The following is a 16,799-nucleotide window of genomic DNA, read 5'->3' as shown; positions in this document are numbered from 1 at the left end:
AAACGGAACCTATGTAATAGATAGATAAATTGGCCGGATAAAATCGCCAATCTCCCTCTCTCTCGTTTGCACGCTGATAATCTTCGCCATTTTAATCTTTCGAATCGAAGTGAATTTCGTTGATCGTTTAGGGAGATGATCGGAGCGGGGGGTCGGGAAGGGGCGTCGAAGCGTGAAGCCAGATACGAAAGAATGACGACAACTAGCAAATATTCGATACAAACACATGGTGGTTCGAAAAACTGGTTCGATGCAAATACCGGTTAAATTTCGATCGAAATTTACGCTCGAATGGCGTGCTTAGGGAAAAATTGGCCGCGTTCTCATTTTCGTTTATTCCGAAAGAATCTTCTAGGAGATGTGTAATAAGTGGGATATGCGAAATATTTAGAATCTTTTTCCTTTTTTTTTTTTTTTTCATTCAAATCTTTTTTGATAAGAGAGAGATATTTTGAGATGAACGTATGAAAAGTAGTATAGGTTTGCTTTTTCAAGTTACGTATCAATTTTTTTAAATTTGAGTTAGTGTTCTGTTAAATTTACGATATAACGTGACTACGTTTTTTCCCGTCTTAATTTGAATACTTTTTTTTTTCTACGTCTGCGAATCAAAGATGAGATCAGTGATAAAGTTGTCTGTTTGGCCACGGCAATGGAAAATTACGTAAAGCGTAAGGGAGGATTAGATTGGCAATCCCGTTCTTTACTCTTTAGCTCCCTTGATTGCTGCTACATACTTTCTAGAAACTGCTCAAAGCGCGGGATCCAGATTACTTTAAACTCACTATCTAAAATGAAACTTTGGCGGGATGAAGATTACAAATTTCTCGGAGAGGTGAAATTTTCTTTCCAAATAGTTCTTTTTCGAGATCGAAATAAAAAATAAATAAATCTCTGTAGAGATTCGCCATTATTTAATTTCCTCGGGCAGAATTTGAAAAATTCATTCATCGACGATAAAAATCGAACGTATTTCTCACAATTTTTTCCCTCCCCCGGTAATAATAATAAAATGGAAATAAATCGTTTTATCGCAATTAATTTCTTACTTCTTAATTCGCGATTAACGCGGTGAAAATTCTCCAATATTGCTCGCTTTCCACGTACGAGGCAACATTAAAAGGGACAAGAGGAATATTCCTCGCTAAAGCATTAACCGCACGATGGAACCTTTTACACGCTCACTGGCCGCACAATTACTAAATTATCCTTCCGTCTTCTTTCTCTTTTCGTCGTACTTATGGCTCGTTATATTCTTATACGTGCGATAAACGTCGAGATTACACGGAAGGAAGAGCTCGAATACTTCGAACCTACTCGTGGCCAGGTACGAACCGAGTCTTTCATTCCTCGCTCCATTTTCTTCCTGTGATTAGAGTGATTAGAGACTTCCTCGTGTTAAATCATCGTCATCCTTCGTTTTTACCATACTTTTTTTAACCCACGTTAATGTATTATCGTGAAAATTTAAAGTAGAGAGACAGAGAGAGGGAGGAGAGAGAGGAGCTGGATGAAGTTAAACAACGAGTGAAAGAGCTTATATTTTTAAATAAGAATCGTGATAACGTGCATTATAGATTATATTATAGATTATATTATATATTAGATTGATTTCTTTCATTTATTTATTTATTTATTTGTTTATTTTTGGGGAGAATTTTGGAAATTTTTAGTAACGAGGTTTTAATATCATATCCGCGATTTCATTCCTATTTATGACTTCTGTTTGGAAGTTCCATTAACGTAAATTCTCCCCCGCCTCTATGCATATTTTATCTAACGCCGAACGTTGAAATATTTAATGTTTGGTAAATTAACTTTCGAGGGATAAAACGGAATGAACTATGGAGCAAAATGAAATATCGTGCCAGTGTTGAAACGAACAAAGCAACTTTGCTCGCGATTTTATACATGCGAGGGATAATTTCAAACAGATTAAAACATTTTAAAGAAAGAAAACGAAGTTACGTATCAGTAAAGTAAAGATTTTTCCATTTTCTTAAATTTTTTTACATGGTTTTATTAGAGTATACGATTCTTTTCTGTTCGAAGAGGAGAAGAAAAAAAAAAAAAAAACTTTTGCGAAATCATTCTTCTTTTGATAGGTGAATAAATTTTTAAAAAAGAAAGAGAGAAAAAAAAGATCCACTTAAAACTTCTTGTGCTGTTCTTTGCTTTGCCCTTTGATTTTTCCCTATTATTCCTTAACCATTCAAAGCGCAAGTTTCAAAAGTATAAATATAAATAGACTTCCAATTTTGCATTATACAAGTTTATAAATTCAATATAAATTCTTTAGTTTAAGTTTCTAAAATTATTCTTAAGCCACTTAAGACTTCTTCGTACTTCGACTTTCGAAACGAACTCTTTATAATATCAAGAAGTTTAATTCGCATAAAATTCTACCAATATTGACACACAAAAATTCAAATTTTTAAAAAAAAATCACTATTTACCACCACTTTATTTATCGACCCAACCCATCAATCACGAAACTAAGCCATATCTACCTTCTTAACATCGAACTATCAAATCATCACGTAAAAGTTCGAATTAAAACATCACTATTCCACTACATACATCTTAATATCATCTAAAAAAATTCTATCTCTAGAAAAAAAAAGCGAAACTCCAAAAATAAAGTATTTTTAAAAAAAGATTCGAATTTCGTCGAATCAGAGAGAAATGAAGAATTTCAATTAGTCTCCTCTCGAAAATTCACCGTCACTTCGATAATACTTCGCGTAGGATGAAGTATCGCGATCTCGACCGGAAACTAGGCCGAAAGCGCGCCTCGTTTAACCCCTTTTTGCCACCCTCTGGACGTTTCTCGCCCCTATCCGCCTATTGGCCAATCGTCGTTCGCGCGGAATAAATCATCAACGATGAATATTAATACGGTTGCCGGTCGATCCGTGCTTCAAACTCGCGTTCACGAACTGGGGCGAGAGAATACGGAGAGATATATATCTTCCTACACCCGCTATAATTTTACTGCCGGATGAAAAAAATGACGCGCTCTATTTTGCACGGGTTTTATCTTTACCTCGAATTCGGACGCATTGTTTGAAAACGATTTAAAACACGCGCGAGAAATGGAGAAATATATATACATACAGGATAAAAATTTCAAACGTTTATTTCTTGTATTTTTTACGCGCGAACGCGTATTGCAATCGCGATTGGAATTTGTCGATGATTTTTCGAAAGCGTATTACTGTTAGAAAAGTTGCAACGCTTGACCGAGTTTATTAAACGATCGAGTGAGACGGCAAGCGACGAGAATTTCTTTCTTTCTTTCTTTATTATTGTTATTCAATTTAAGTTTCAATCCAACGTTTTGCTGAGAATTATTCAATCGCAGAAGGGAAAATTTACTATTTATGATATGTGATTGTAGCGTACATTTTTTTGAAAGATTTCTTTGATTAAATTTTTGCAACGGATAAAATAAATCATAATTCCCTAACGTCGAGTTGAAGGAATGCATTACATTATTTAATTATTTATATTTTTTTCAGGGTAGATAAGAACTCCATTTCGGTTCCCTCATCAATTATGCAGTTCGCACGCTCAATTATAAAACAGAAGCCGTGATAATTTAATATTTTTAAAAACTTTGATGATGAATGATTGTTTTGCGGTGCAACTGAAACCAGGCACGGAAAAAAAACGCCTGTTATTTATGGAATGGCCTAACATTTTCCTATAAAGCGAGATAGCACGTGAGAGGGATTAGTTAATTTTTCTCCGACAAAAGTGGCAAGTCTTTCCTCCCTTGGTGTTTTATCATTTAGATCGCCCTCAAGAAGAAACAAAGTTGTTAAAGAAACCCCTGACCCGGGGTTACAATTTATGCAACTTTAATTCGGCCGCAACAATTTTTTTTAATCGGATTAAGAAGAGGGAGATGGGGAAGTTAAGTTTTGGCGCGCGGTTCGGTGAGACGCGTATAACGGGAATTTATGTTTCTCCAGAAGTGTTTTACCATTTTTATAGCCTCTCGAGAAACACCTGCGCCGATCTAACGAATGCAAGATTGAATAACAAATCCGGAGCTTGACGCGGAGCTTCACACCCCCGGGGAAACCGAATTGTCCACGTACCTTGGTGATCTGTAACAAGAAAATAGGATTCGTATTGTTATTTCCTTTTTTTTTTTTTTTTTTTTTTTTGTGAAAAAGATAGATTCAAGCGGATTTTTAGATTTTTTTAATTTAAGATTTTTTTAAATCTAGGATCGTCGTTATTTGGCTATAGATTCGAGAGGAAAATTTTGTGGAAATCGTTTAATAACAAATTCAATGCGGCATCAAGGATTGAAGGGGTTCCTGAATGGCGAATATCGATTTTTGATACGAAGTACAAAATGAAAAACGAAAAAGGCTGTGTTTATCGATGATAATATCTGTATTGAACGCGCAGTATTGTAAAAGGGAAATTCGGACGGAAAAATCTTTTTCATCTTTCACATTTCTTAGAAAAGTTCTTTCATGAATAAGAAATCTTTACGACGTCTATATTCACGTCACCGAATGTGTAAACTTAACTTCTTAAACTTAAAAATTTTTTAGTATACTCGATTTGTGCAACTTTTTAAATGAAAAATCATGCATCCGATCACCATGTGAATATTCTTTTGCGTGCTAATTTAATTTCACAGTCGTGTGCGTTCAATGTTTATTTGTTAGGGGGAATTAATTGAAACTATTTCTATTAATAAAAGCTTGATAAAATATAGTGGTAAATGATAACGGAATATTACGGAATATCGTAATTATCAATATATTCAATGTAACGGAAACGTAATTATAATTTTGACACAATTGACGCATCACTGTTCGTTGAACGTGTCATCATCAATATTCATTATCCCCGACGCGAGTCACGTTTCAACGCATTACAAAATCGAAAATAATCAATCAAATTTATCCTCCATCTGTCTGCATCTTATTTTATCTTTTTTTTTTTTCCTTTTTTTCTTTTGGGATTTTTATCCTTTAACACCTATCCTCATTGTATTCAGATATAAAAAAAAAAAAAAAAGACACGCAACACATTCAATGTTCGATCACCGAAAATCAAATCAATTTTCGATATATGCGAAAAAATTGCGAGAGAAATTGGAATTTTGGATCCTTTCCTATCAATAGAATCGTACATCGGTTTCATTTTTTTTTTCCAGTTTACAATCAACAACAATGTCACTGTATAAAAATTATACACCAAAATGTTGCTAAAAATTTATGTCACAATATTTCCACGCGATAAATTCCAAAAATATTCGCCGCGAACAATCGAATATCCCGATATTTTCATTTATAAATCAAATTTATCGAGAAAACGGTCGATACTGAATTAGAAAGAAAAAAAAAAAAAAAATTCGAAATTTAATACAAGTATGTTAGTAACACATATCCTCGACGCATCCACAATAGAGACTATCTTACCTCGTTACTCGAGGATCCGTCCTATTCGAGTAATTACTCACAAGCTTTCCTGCCACAACCACAAACGGAATTTTGACATCGATCGACTAATATTACGCGGTTAGGGCATTTCGGAATCGAGGATGCATCGAGGCTGTTCCATTCCAGCAATGGACTTCGTGATCCTCGCAAATTTCCTGAATAGAATGCAATCGTTTTCAACGAGATCGCCTTCGCCTTTGGACGCGATTTAAAACTTCAAACTTTTTTCCTTGTTAGATCGCTTGTTCTTTTCAAGTTTTCTCTTCCGAAGGCCGAATTGTGAAATATTCGAGAAACTTTATTATTTTTCCGAGTATCGTCCTAGTTAAGATAAATTGCATTGTTTTCAGATCTCTATAAAAATATAGAGTAAAACTCTTTCTTTAATTCGAGTATTCGAATGGAAAAAGCGATTCATTCTTTTTTTAAAGTTTAATTAAAAAATTATCTCGAGAAACACTTTAACATTTTAGAGGATTTTCACGTCTATAAGTATCAAAAAAGTATAAAAAAAGATGCGTAGCTTTAAATATTTTAACTATTTTGAAAATTTCCTTTGGAATAAATCCAAACAATTTACTCAACAATTTTAAGTTCATTTTAGAAATTCCTCCTCGTTCTCGCTGCCCTAGAAATGTCTAAACGTTTCAATATTAAATTTATACACTTAAATACCCCCTCCCCCCCCGAAAATTCCGGCGAAAAGCGCGTTCTTTTCACCGCTCTATCTCTCGACAACGATCTTCCCCGTTCGTTAGCTCGAACTCGAAGAAGCTAGTTTCGCCACGGCTAAAATTTCGCCCGTGATATGTTTCGTTACGTGTACACACGTAACCCCTGCCGTTATCACGCGCTTTTCAGAGCATCACCCGCCTTCCACACTGAGCCATATTCGAGCTCCGTTATAACGTGCACGTCCGCGTGCAAATAGCTTTTAGGGATTCGCCTCCTCTTATCGGCAGGGTCGGGGAGGTGCGCGTGAATCCTTTTCTCGGATAAACGAGTAATTAAATCGGCAACTTTATAGGGAGACGTGTGTATAAACACGTATTGAAGGAGAAAATTTGGATCGTGTAACGTGTACGAAGAAAAGCATTGTTCCTCTTCTCCCCCTTCGTTTCTTTCTTTGCACAATCGGAGGATTTAACGTAAGACGTTCTTCTCGTGGGGGTAGCCGAGAAATAAAGTAAAGATGAAAGTTTAAAAGGAAGTTCGAGGAAGAGGGTTCGAAAGGTGGCTCCATACACTTCTCTCCTCGAATCCGTTTAATTTATTCTATAGAGAAGTACAGTCGTTTTTATAATTGGAGATTTAGGTTATTATCACTGAATTTTTACGAGGTTTTATGCATTTGTTTTTCTTTTTCTTTCTTGGAAAGTGTTACTTCACTTTTTCTGAGATACGCGATTCGACGTTGATCCAGTGAAATTTTTGTGATCATAAGTAGTCGTTTAACCGAAATACTTCCTACTCTCGCGGGAAATTACACCATAGTGATAAATCTTTCGTGATTTTTGTAAAAAATTCTCGTTTTTTAGAATTTTTACCGCAACGAGAGAAGATAAAAAATTACAAACAAGAAAAAAAATGCAAAAAAAAAGTGATAATAATTCTATTTTAAATAGGTATCCTTCGAAACCACATTTGAATCGAAAAATTTAAAAGTAAATACACAAATGATACATCTGTCAATATTTCACACGAGATTAAAATTATATACATACACACACACACACACACACACACACACACATATATATATATATATAATCTTCCTAAAAGTATAATTTAATTAGAAGCAGAAAATCGTTTCTACTTCTTTCCACCTCCTCCTCATCGTCATCATCATTCAAATAAGAATGGATCGTGTTCCATCGTACAAAGCCAAATTCCTCGAGAACGACGAGGTTCGAGCTGTCTCATTTCGTCGAGATGAGAGACACGTATTCCCAAGGGGAATCGCGTTCGGTGTCGCTGCTATTCGAACACAAAGGAGCTCGCGGTCTCTCTCCTATCATCCTTGTCTCAACCCTCTCCACGGGATGAAGAGAAACGGAGATAGATCGCGATGTAAGACATAATGGATACGCCATTTGCTCGACCTTAGACAACATAATTAACACGGATCAACGTATAAACGATGGTTAACGTTGGAGCGTGGACGTTAAACCATCGATTACAAGACACATCGGTGTTAAGTGTGACCGTTAAACATAGTGACGTAGTGGCCACTCGATCGATCGATTACCGATAATTGGCCGGCCAGGAGTATCATCTGGAATATGATCTCCTAATAATATCCTCGATGAAGGAATTATACTTGGGAAAGATTTTCACTCATTTCCGCCCCACGCTCTGGGGATACAATTTTTCAAGAAGGATTTCGATATCGAACCCATCCGAAGGAGAGGGAAATGTCCCCGATTGAGATTTCTTCTCGAGAGCCAATATTAGAGAAATTACTTTCGACTTCTTCTTCGAGGAGGGAAGAAGGGGGCGAAGATTGAAATTCGATAAACTGCTTCTAACGTTATAAAACGAAACAGTCTCTATTCAGCGAGGATAGCTCTGCAGAGGAAGGTAGATAAATCGAATGAAAGGGAAAGAGGAAAAAGGACAAAGAGACGGATCCAACGTGTTCGTCCCCCGATGAACAGAATTTGCATCTTTATCCAGGTGGGGGCGAGCTCGATAATCTGTTGCTAATCCCTGAAAAATTGCTTGGAAAATTGGAGAAACGTGGCTCCGTGTTTCTTCCTTTATCAGCATCCACCAGCGTGACCGGTTGTACGGGTACGGTTTTAATAGAATAACGGTACCTGGCCCACGAACCCCCGGTTTATCGGGCGAAAATTGAAACGGTGGTAAATTTCGAGCGATATTAATACGCCCTCCCCACACCGTGTTTTTACAGTGCCCTCGTCCCGAACAGTGTCGTGCTCAGGCTTGCACCGAGTCAGCGTGTTTCAACATTTGCATCGTAAAACGCTCTCGTTGTCCGGGATATTAATGGATCTCCGACGAGAGGTCGGATGCCGATCCCTGCGCCCGAAATTATGTATTTAATTTTAACACGCGTAATGCCATCGCCTCGGGCGTTTGCAAATATATTCGTGGATATATTTGCGTACTGTTGGAGCAAAAAGTTGAAATATCGTCTCAAATTTACTCCAAATGTGGAACGAAGATCGATTGCAACCTGGATGTTCCAGTTTCGAACTTACGATTTTTAAAAAAGAACTGCGAAATTAATATATAAAATCCTTATATATATCGCAACGATACGTTAGAATCTGCAACCTTTCGAAAGTTTGATCGCCTTGGAAAAGGGAGGAAACAAATTATTCCAAGAAAAGTTGGCGAGAGAATCGTAAAAGTATCCCGTTCGTCTTCCAAAAAAAAAATTTTCGTCCAACGAAAAATGACGAACGACAAAGATTGAACGGAGCGATAAAACAAGGGACGTGAAATCGTATTCCACGAAGTATTCATCTCGAATTAACTTCGAAGCGAGTGACTTTGTCTTTCCCAAAATAATCTCTCACGAATCTCCCGAAAGAATCCACCGAAGAGAAATCAAAAACTCTTCCCTTCTCGAGGGACCCGCGATTCCACCCCCTCGTTTTTCTCCCCCCTCGAGAAACGAAGCCCGCAAGAAGCGTCCACTCCCTCCATTTATTACCACCCTACGACGAATCCAAACGTTCGGAACGCTATCAGCTCGAGCCGATAAAACCCAGGCTGAACCTGGCCGGAAACGGAGACCCCGACTTGGAGTCCTCTCCGAAATGGAAGCGTCACGTCCACGAGAACACCACGCGTGGGGAACACGTCCGCTGCATTACGAGCCCCACGATGGGGGATCACGGCCCAATAACGAGAACAACGCTGGCCGGATCCAAACCGCATTAACTAACAACGTATTTCCCTGGAGAGGGGCGCGGATCCGCTCGCGCGAGGAAATATGGAATTGAATTGTTAATGGCCGTGCAACGGTTGTGTCCGGCTGCGTTATCGGAAAGCGATAACGCTCTCTCCACGCCCTCCAACGTCTTTTCGTCTTCTGCACGACTTCTCGGAGGTAACAATGTTCTCGGGAACCCCTCGTCCGGGAACAACGTGCTCGGAGGAGGAATCTCGTTACGACGGATAACGACGAGGATGGTGGCCGCCACTTTCTTTGAATCGTGACGGGGGGGGATTGGCCCCGAAAGGTAAGGGCAGGGATTCTTCCTTTTCGTTATTAGGAGAGGATGATTGGTTTGCGATTATTAGGGGAAGAGTAGATTGGGAGAGCAAATGGGAAAAAGGAGAGGAGCACGGTGAATTCGTAAGCTCGAGGGAAAATATATTGGATGTTAAAAGGGGGAAAAAGAAATTGTACAGATGCGAAAGTGAAATGTGATGGATTTTCGGTTCAATGCGAAATTTTTCAAATTTGTTTTTCCAAGTGCTATTTTTACGAAAAAATAAAATTAGATATTCCTAGGATCTATGAAATCGACGATAACATTTAAACAATACCCGTGATCGGTCTTCCTCGAACGTTTCGAATATCTGGTGCAGGTAACCTTTATCGCGCGGAGGAACAGAAGGTCGTCGTTGGTATCGCAAGATTAGCCGATATCAAACGAAATATCCGAGCAAGAGGATGGTAATCGCGGCGCGTGGTGGAAATTAACGAGACGACGTTCCCGTTTCCACGTCAGAATCGATACGATACGACGACAGTGGAATTTCAACGTGGAATTTCACGAATTATAACCCCGTATCCAAGCCTCTGCTCCCATCGAGATTGGATGCTAATGTATTTGCAGCTCTTATTAGGGGAGGTATACCGGGCTGTGCAATACGTACGATTCAATTAGCACGAGTTTACTATCGCGCCGCCAATCCGCGTCGAGTCGCTCGAGAAATGGAAGGAGACGGGGCATTGCTCGCCTTCGGCTACGGGAATAGGACGGATAGATTTCCAAGGATATGTTTGCGCGAATGTATATACCCACGGTCTTGTTAATTAGCTTCGTGGCCGTCGCCGTCTTTCCCTTGGGATACAGCGTTACAGCATCCACCATTTTGTCCCCCATTTGGAATATCGTTACAATACCGGGAAACCAGCCGCGCGTCAACTCTCATTTTTTTTTTCCACCTCTAATTTAACTTTTATCTTTTATCCTTTGTTCCTATTCGTTATTTCGGAGTGAGCAGTGATTTTTAATCTTTTTTCGCTTTCTCTTTCTCTCTCTTTCTTCCTCTCTTTCTCTTTCTCCTTTTATCTTCATTCGTGACAGATATAATTATTGGAATTGTACGGCACGCTGGAAAATGTATTGTATAGCTTTTCATCGATCCGACAAGGAAATATATATATATATATTTTTTGATCGATTTAATAAGAAAAGAACAATAATTTTTCTTCGCTCTTAAAGGGTTAAATTAGATGATACGAGAAGAGAATTTTTATATTTCGACTCATTTGTTTTTGAAAAAATAATGCTCAAAGTTATTCGGAATATATTAATTATCTTTCGTTTAATTAAAAAATCTTGGACAGTGCGGATTAAGAGAGAACGAGAAAAAGAACATCATTCTTTTTAGAACCAAAATATTTCACTTTTTACTAATTATAAAATTTTCGATATGGAATAGATTTGTTCCATTTATTCCCCTTTTTTTTTATTCTCCAATTTTTTTTAAGATAAATCCTTGACAATTATCGATCGATCAATACGCGCTTTGAATGAACATCCTCCTCCTCCTCCTCCTCCTCCTCCCTTTCCACCCTTGATAGAGGGATAGGTGGAAAGCATCAAAGAGCATCGATTAATTGCAGCTGGCCATCAGAGAGTTATGGCTTTGCCCTAATCCTCGCGAATTGTTATCACGAATTCGACCAAGCAGAGACCTCTTGTCATCTTTTAATCTTTAACATACAGACAAACGTTCTCCATCAAATTGAATTGCAAAAGGATCACTTATTTTAAAGCGCGTGAAGGATGTTTCTTTGAATTTGCATCAAACAAACGTGAAGCGAATCAAATTTTTCAAACTCATCGAGTTGGAGCAGATTTTTTTTTTATTTGTTGTATAACAACAAACGTTATATATTATATTTCTAAAATTATGATTTTTTTTTATTATTAAGTCTGTTTCTACTCTTGATCGTAGGAACGTTCAGTTCGTGAAACGAGAAAAGAGACTTTTATAACTTCCTGAATCGTAAACGACCTATTGATAATCGCAAGAACGTCGTTAAACACACGTCGAAACCGTCGTTCGACAGATTCTTGATTCACGTTGAACTTTTCGAGCAATGTTACACCTACGTTTGAACCACCATCATGAAATTTAATCACGATCTCGATGGTCGAAATCACTGTTCTATGCGTTACGTGCTTGGCGTGCGAAGCCTCGTGCCCTCTCCAACGTGATTATTCCGAGTGAATTGAATGGTATCGATAACGTTTCTCTATGGAAATCGACCGTGTCCTTTCACGGATGCTACACCCAAGTGGATGCTAATTAGCATCCATAATCCCGTAGAAAGAAATCTTGCCATTGTGCTTTATCCTCGGTTATTAGGGATACCTTCCGGTTACCTTTCTATTTTAAATTCTACCTCGATTCTTTCGGAATTTTTTTAAACGAATTTCTTTTCCCAATACCAGAACTATTTACCTATCGTGAAAATATTATTATTTTCACCTGTGAACGAAAGAATTATTATTTTTAATATTTCCAAAAAAAAAAAAAAAAACAATTCCACTCGATTCGATAATTCTTAATTAGGTTAAGAATCTTAAAAACGTCGAAAGAAATCTTGCCATTGTGCTCTATCCTCGGTTATTAGGGATATCTTCCGGTTACCTTTCTATTTTAAATTCTATCTCGATTCTTTCGGAACTTTTTTAAACGAATTTCTTTTCCCAATACCAGAACTATTTACCTATCGTGTAATAAAAATATTATTATTTTCACCTGTGAACGAAAGAATTATTATTTTTAATATTTCCAAAAAAAAAAGAAAACAATTTCACTCGATTCGATAATTCTTAATTAGGTTAAGAATCTTAAAAACGTTATAATAATAAGGTTTCTCTTATTATTTTCGATCATCTTATACAGAAAGAAAGAAGGAGACGCGATTTTTCTGGAGGAAATCCATGTCACGTCAAGCTGACACTTTGGAGAACAATTATATCCCAATCACGAAAATTGTTTCACGCCTTTTTTGGATGGAATGGAGGAATTCTTCGGATTTCCTTCCTCGGAAAGAAGACAGGGAAAGGGATGATGATACGATTAGGGGGATCAATTTGTTCTTTTATCTAATGAAAACAAATTTAAGGCAGAAGAAATTGCGAATTGACGCGAGAAAGTCGTAAATTTGCATTTATATTCGGGGCCCTCTTCCGATCTCCCTATCACTCTTCTGTCAGGTTGACGCGACGAATAAATTTGCAAGGAATTACCTAATTTTCCCTTCATAAATCTTAACCATTCTTCGTTTGACACGAATATTGTGATCTTTATTCATTGTTTCTTTAAGTTGTATAATTTCATATAGAAGAATGCGGGTTTTTTATTTACAATAGAGATAAAGAAAGGAAAAGAAAAAGAGAGAATTCTTTTCTCTAAGAGAAAACTCTCTAAGATCTCGAGCAATTGCGAGAAAGGCTCAGTAATTGAAGTATTTTATGAATATAACCTTATACGATATAAAGGGTAAATACAATATAACCACCCATATAAAAGCGATAAATAATACATAAAAAGCTTGCAATGTAATTCCCGTTATATTCAATCTTTTATATTCAATCTTTTCAACGTGTTGAAAAAAACATGAAACTTGACACATTTCTCCGACTTTACAATCCGAGAAGTGACGTAGCTCAATGTTTCGTCAGCCGCCAGCTTTTTTCCCCCAATCATTCCATCTCCAATTACGATTCTAACAATTAAATAAAAGACAACTATATAATATAAACTACGTTCTACATCGACGTGAGAATTTTCGAATTTTCGAACGCTTCTCGAATTTTTCAATTTTGAACTACCCCCTGTAAGAAGAAAAGAGTACGAAACAACTACGAAACGTGGACGAGTTTTATTTCTTATTTTCTAATTGCGATTTCAACAAGAGATCGATACATATCGAACAAAAAAAGTTTAAACAAACTACTACTCTTGATATATGAATTTTTACATCTTAAATCTCCAATTTCTTAAGCAACACTTTAAAAGGAATCGATAGAAAAGAAATGGCGGTCATATTGCAAAGGGATTCGACGCAACAAATGAGCAACAAATAATCCCGCCTCTTTACACGAGGATCCGATCGAGTCTAGTAATCCCTAGACAACGAAGAGAAACTCTTCTAATCTGGAAACGCGTTGTTTCTTTTCTTGAGGGGGATCTGCATCGGGGGGAGGGATAAATCCGGATGACACGGCGGAACCAGATCCCCGAGGATACGTCGAGAAGGGGGATACGAGAGGGGGGAACGAGAGTCGAAGTCTGGAGGATTCGTCGTGGATTTCAGTCGTCTCCTAATCCAACCAGGAATCTCTAATTTCGTCGGATGCATCTGGCAAGTGGCCGGCCAAGAAGAAGCGGAGGGTTGAATCCTCGAACGATTTTTCAGTACCCTGAGATGCTTTTAGTCTGCTCCATTCTCCGTGCTTCCCTCCGTGTAATCAGGATTATTTCCATGGGCTGTGTTTGGAAATGATCGCGACGAGGTCTGATTCGATGAAAATGTTAACGAAAGAATGATCATGGTTCTTTCCACATCCACAAAGGGAAAGGATTTGAGAGAAGGGAATAGTAAATAGCATTGGTACAAAATAGGTTTGGAATAAATTTTTTTACGATTACGAAATTGTTCGTTTTCGTCATCGAATGAAAATGGATGAAATAATTTAAAGATGAAATTCGAAAATTTAAATGATCCAACATCAACAGGGAGAAAAAGTGTATGAATATTTTAAAGGAGTATCTCTCGAATTTCTCGTGAAACGAAATGGGAAAAAATGCAAGTGTTTCGTGCATTTCGAACGGTTCGTCCCTCGCGAAAGCAAGAGTCCGATCTACGTTTTCCAATTTTGCAAGCAACAAAGTTTTATAATTTCGAAACATGGCGTTTTTCCCCGCCTTTACCGCCGTGCGAATTGAATTTCGAAACTCCATCCATGATAGAAACAATTGATTTACAACCTTTGATGTTAAATTCAACGTGCGTTTCGATTTATAGTACGTCGGAACATTCGGTTTAGGGTTGGAAAATAGGTCGAGCCACAGCTCTGAATCGATTCCCCATTCATCCGCGGGAAGCGCAAACGTTTTGATTCCTGCCTCGACCGTAGCCGTCGTTTCCATAGCGAGGAAAAAATCGATAACGACCATCTTTCTTCGAGTCTGACACGCGTCAGGCCGCGCATCGATCGTCACATCGCGGAGAAACGAGTGTCAATAATTCTTTGTTCTTTGTCAACGGCCACAGAGAGAATTTCCATACGAGGATTCCACTCGATTCCACGCGATTTATATCGCAATTTTTGCTAAATTTACACAATTTCGATCGATTATTAATTAAGGATTAAGAGGAATCACGAGCTCCTCTTCTTGTATTTCAAAAATCATTTGGAAATACTCGTGCAAAACAAGTATAGGTATAGTTTAAAGCCTTATATCTCTTTCCAACCATCCTCGCAGAGTTACTTTTTCTTGAATCTTTCTCGCAGAGAACGTACTTTGCATCCCGATAAGGGATGATAAATTACAGGTCGCTTCGTTATTTCGAGCAACATAAAAGAATAAGAGAGAAAGAGAGAGAGAGAGAGAGAGAAAGCAGATTTTCATCGAATCTTACACCGAAAATTTCTCGATTAAAAGAGATACGTATAAAAAATCCTCCGATTTAACCGATATCGTAAACGAAGGAAGAAAGAATACTTATAAAACTTATTTTTGAAACACGATAAAATAAATTGTAAGCATAAATTTATAAAAAAAAAAAAAAAAAAATTCTTTTTCTAATCTCTCGATACACAATCTCATCAAATACGCACGAGATAGCCGATATTCCATTCTCCAACATCGAGAGAAGAAGCGACGGCCAATAATCCTTTGAGATTCCTTTCCTCGTGGACAGATACTTTTCCAGATACTTCTCGAATCGAGCGCCAATAATCCTTTCGTCTCGGTACATCGCGTTGAAAGCGGCGTTGTTGTTGCACCTGTGGAACACGACCACTGGTCGACCAATTTCCAGCATCGACGATAAAGCGCGTCCAAGGAAACAAAGTCGGTCCGCGGGACAATGATCTCGAATACCGATAAATCCGAATGGAATATGCAAAAGAAAGAGCATTGGGGAAGAGAAAGAGAGAGAGAGAGAGAGAGAGACAGAGTATATCCTTGCGAACAATGGAATTTTACCCGCGGCTGATGGAACAGGGGCTGAACGGATTTTAAGATCGTCGACGCGATGGGTGAATGTGCTTTGTCGCGGGGCCAGCTTTTCGTTTCCGGATGTATTCTGCCCAAGACGCGTCTGTTTTCACAGAGGGAAGGTCTTTTTTATCGACGAAAGGAAGAGAGGAAATCCGATCGAATTCGAAGTTCCGGTTAGTGTTTTCGATAGATTTTCTCCTCGTTGATGGAATTTTAAGAAAGAGAAAACGCGATTCTTTTTTTTGTACGCGCGATAATAAATGAAATTTCCTAGTGTTTCCAGCTTTGATAAATTCGATTCGATAAATTCGTATTCTCGTTGCGAGAGAGAGAGAGAGAGAGAGAGAGAGAGAGAGAGAGAGAGAGAATGAGAGGACGATCGAACGAGGTTGGTTTTCGATGGATTTCAACGGCGTGAAATTTTACACACGAACAAGAAAATGAAGCATCGGCGCCAATTTCCCGCGATTAACAAGATTAAGGAGGTAGGATTAAGGGAATAACCGAGGTGATGGGCAATAGAGATGTAATTTTCTGTAAGTTTGACGAAGCTTTGGTTAATTTAATATGTATCTTACGTTGCCAGTGTTTACACAGGATAAATTGGACTGTGAGAACTACAAGCTGTACCCGCTTTGATGGGATATCGGTGTTATTGATTAACAAATTAGCTTCGCCCATAGGAGGAGCTTATATTACGAAACAAAATCGAACAAACTATCTTCTTCCACGATTCTACACGTAAATCTCTTCTCTTTCTCCAACCAAATACCATGAAATTTTATATCGTATAATTCAAAAAATGGAAGATTTATATACATGTAAAATTGAAAGGGCAAACAAGATTTATAAACACGATTGAACGCGATATCG

The 16,799-nt window shown here is 37.9% G+C and overlaps 1 protein-coding gene across 8 annotated transcripts in view; it reads right to left on the bottom strand.

Moving 5' to 3' along the window:
- The window catches only part of LOC122712227 (protein-tyrosine sulfotransferase), a 169,471-nt gene that overhangs the window by 62,552 nt on the left and 90,120 nt on the right, over nt 1-16,799 (bottom strand). For 4 of the 8 annotated variants that reach the window (XM_043931688.1, XM_043931689.1, XM_043931687.1 and 1 more), the window contains one exon: nt 4,107-4,115. The exons of 3 other annotated variants lie outside the window; for them this stretch is intronic. The gene's annotated coding sequence lies outside the window, so the exon portion shown is untranslated. Of the gene's footprint in view, nt 1-3,988; nt 4,012-4,106; nt 4,116-16,799 lie in introns of those variants that run through there. One more of the 8 variants, XM_043931693.1, reaches the window with a different exon arrangement.

This window comes from Apis laboriosa, unplaced genomic scaffold (assembly GCF_014066325.1).
Source record: "Apis laboriosa isolate Shangri-la unplaced genomic scaffold, ASM1406632v1 scaffold1_cov151, whole genome shotgun sequence".
Taxonomy (NCBI): Eukaryota; Metazoa; Arthropoda; class Insecta; order Hymenoptera; family Apidae; genus Apis; species Apis laboriosa.
Note: the sequence above shows the minus strand (reverse complement) of the source record. Positions and strands in the feature narration are given on the sequence as shown.